The sequence below is a fragment of the Hirundo rustica genome, chromosome 5, assembly GCF_015227805.2.
Source record: "Hirundo rustica isolate bHirRus1 chromosome 5, bHirRus1.pri.v3, whole genome shotgun sequence".
Lineage (NCBI taxonomy): Eukaryota > Metazoa > Chordata > Aves > Passeriformes > Hirundinidae > Hirundo > Hirundo rustica.
The window spans coordinates 4,415,726-4,418,954 of NC_053454.1; positions in this window are offsets into that span (position 1 = coordinate 4,415,726).

Consider the following 3,229-nt stretch of genomic DNA (forward strand, 5'->3'; position numbering starts at 1 on the left):
AGATTTCTTTACTCTGTGTTAGCACCTCAGCCATAACCTTGGCTTTTTCACTAGGAAAACGATTTAGAATAGAATTTGTATTCCTAAACACCCTGATTTACCGTGCTGTGCTTAAGGGTCATGAGCAGTATCTGGATGTTTACATTCCCCCATGCTTTCAAATGTGATCAGCTTGATGGGGAGCTTATATTGACACCTTGTGAATACTGTATTCCTTACACTTGTAAAATCAAGGTTATTTGAGGTCAAGACACTTTTCTGGTGGGGAAAAAATTTCTCCAGCTTTATCCATGTTCAGGTACTAGTTTTCAAAGAAGGTCTGAGGGACTTTCAGTGTAGGTATTGCTGCAGGAATGAAGATGTAGGGACAGAAAACCTCTTCATCAAGGAACCATCCCTCTTCATCTTGTTATCAATATGAAATTATCCTAATTCTATCAGTGACTATAAAAGAAAAATTATCCTGTAAATATCTAAACATATTTTATAACCGTATGTGGACATATGAGCATGCATATATATATATACACACACACACACACACACACACACACACATATATATATTCATGTGTTGTGGTCAAGCCTGTTTTTGACTTCCACTCATGCAAACCTCAGGGGTCTTTTTCACTTCTGATTCTTCTTACCAGCATCTATTTGGTTCTCTAACACTCTGTTTTTTCATAAAATGTAACACATAAATAGGACTGGATGACAGATTTGTGCTCCAGTTTGGGAGCTTGTAGTCATCACTTGCTGGAGAATCTCTGTACTACCTTTACATCTCTAGGCCAGGTATAGAAAAGAGTCATTACCTGATGTAGATTCCGTAGAAAATAGGTGAATTTCAGCAGATGGGTGATTTCTGTGTGAGGAGCTCTGTTCAACCGGCAGCTCCGCAGCATCAGCACTTGCTATCACAATTTACTATTTACACCACACATCAAACAAGAGGAAATAGACTTGTCTGGCTGAAACAGCACTAAGGTTGTGTCTGCTTGGCTGCTTTAAGGACAGAAGCACACCCAGAGTCTTTCTGTGCATTCAGATTGGTTGTAACTTATATTGGTTTGTTTTCATTTTCAGAGGTAGTGCTCAAGTCAGCGAGTATATTTTTGCCAAAGGCATCCCATTAGTCAGGCCTTTGGTGACCTTTACGTTTTCAGATTAACTCTCCTTGTAGCATTTTTCAAGTTTACAATGGCATTCAGCTTAACTAAAGCAAAACAGCTTGTAAAATATCAGTTTCCATCTTACAAGCCCCTGTGCCCTCCATCGTGACAAGTCAATTGATCTGGCAGCTCCAGTTCTCATGAAAGTGGAGATTTATAGGGGTGATCAAAGGAACTTATGGCCTTTAGGTTACAAATGGCCAATAGAAAGAGATATTTTCTTCAGATGTAACAAAATGCATGCTTGGTTTTGGATCCCAGAGGTAATGAAAAAAAACCAAGTTATTTTATTTATAAAGGCTATAGGAATTAAGTCTGTTAGTAAGGGCAGATTTGAAGCCTTTATGATTATCTGTACTATTCTTTCACAAGGTACATAAACATTAGTTGTAACACGGAATTTGGTTTTTTTCATTCACTGGCTGCAATTTCTTAACATGTGAAGTAGTTGTTATTATAAGAACTATAAAGACATATGTAGTAAAGTAGGTTTTTCTCCCTCATCTTTCTGTGGGAATTCATCAAACCCAGTTTGGGAGATATCCCACAATAGTACACTCTTGTTAGGAAACAGTGGCAAAGAAAAATGTCTTGAATTTTGTAGAAGGGAATACAGGTGAACTTGCCCCTAATAAGTAACAGCTGTGTTAATTACCCAGTACAGCCTTGTCCCTGATGAGTCACAGCTGTATCCAACAAGGTAAAGTGTGATAAAAGGGAGTGGGTTAACGGTGGGAGAGGAAATCATGAAGGAGGAAGAACCTTGAGGAAGAGAGAACAAGAGGCTCATGAAGAAGAATCCTGGGGAGAGAGAATCACTGCTGTGAGGTCAGTCTGGGTCTGCTGTTAGAGCCTGTTGTTGGAACCTGCAGCCACAGTCTAGCTAGGTAAAAGCCTGCAGTCAGAGTCCAGCAGGAAAGAACCAGCAGTCAGAGGCTGCAAGGGAAACCTCCAGCAGGAGCTTGCTGCAGCCAGAGTCAGGGAGTGGTTGGAGTCAGGATGGCTGAGCTGTACAGAGGAATAAACCAGGGCCCTTTTCATGCTGTGATAAACAGGAAGTCTGTGTCTCTGCTCATTTCTGCTCTCTAACACAAGGGCTACTGCAACAGAATTTCTTCTTAAAATTTTCCTGATGCATTTTATGCACAGAGAGGAGGTTTTTCGTAAGAGAAAGCGATATGAGCTTAAGCGATTTATTAATTGGTTTGATTTTGTACTCCAAGTGTGGAATAAAGGTTTCTTTTGTTCAAGTATCAGATAAGAAAAGCTCCTCTCTGCTCACAGGGTGACACTCAGATCAGATCCTGCTTGGTTCATTTCCCTAAATATACACAATTCCATGATTTTTTTTTTCTTTTTTTTTTTAAACTGTTGGCATGACTGGGTGTCAGAGAAAATGGGTACCAAGGTGAAATTCTATATGATGAGAGATTGCCACATCTCCTCCCTTTGACAAGGACATTTTTCTAGGGATGAGGCTGGATTGACAGGCAGAAAGGAGTGAGAACTGAAAGCCAGATTGTTCCCCATCTCCCAATTCCTGCACTCTAGATGCTGTCTGAAGGTTTGATTTTTTTTTTTTTTTTTTTTTCCTCTGCAGTGAGGGGAGATCTCTGTTGCAGATTCCACAGCAGACCAAGGCAGCTTAGTGTGAGCTCTTGGCTTCTGTCCTTCGGCTGCTTCTCCATACCTGAAACAGCAGCTATTTCCTCATTATATACGAATTCACTCATAAGATTTGTGGCTTTATATCCTTATATCAGAGTGTTAAACTATTATAGGATGGGTATAATTTGCTACCCTGTTTATAACCTGATCAGTCCTTGAAAATCAGCCTAACTCCAAACACCCAGACTTGGTTCTTCCTGAGAACCAAGAACCTCAGGGTTTTTGTAATAAAACCCAGAATTCTTTCCCCCCAGGAAGACTGTGCTCAGCCTCACTCTAAAAGCTGTCAGGAGAAGGAAAAGCACAGAAGAACATGAAGGTGCTGCTGGGTTTCCTTCTGGGTGTTGTGGCTATCTACAGCCATTGAACTTCTCCAGTCATGCTTCACAC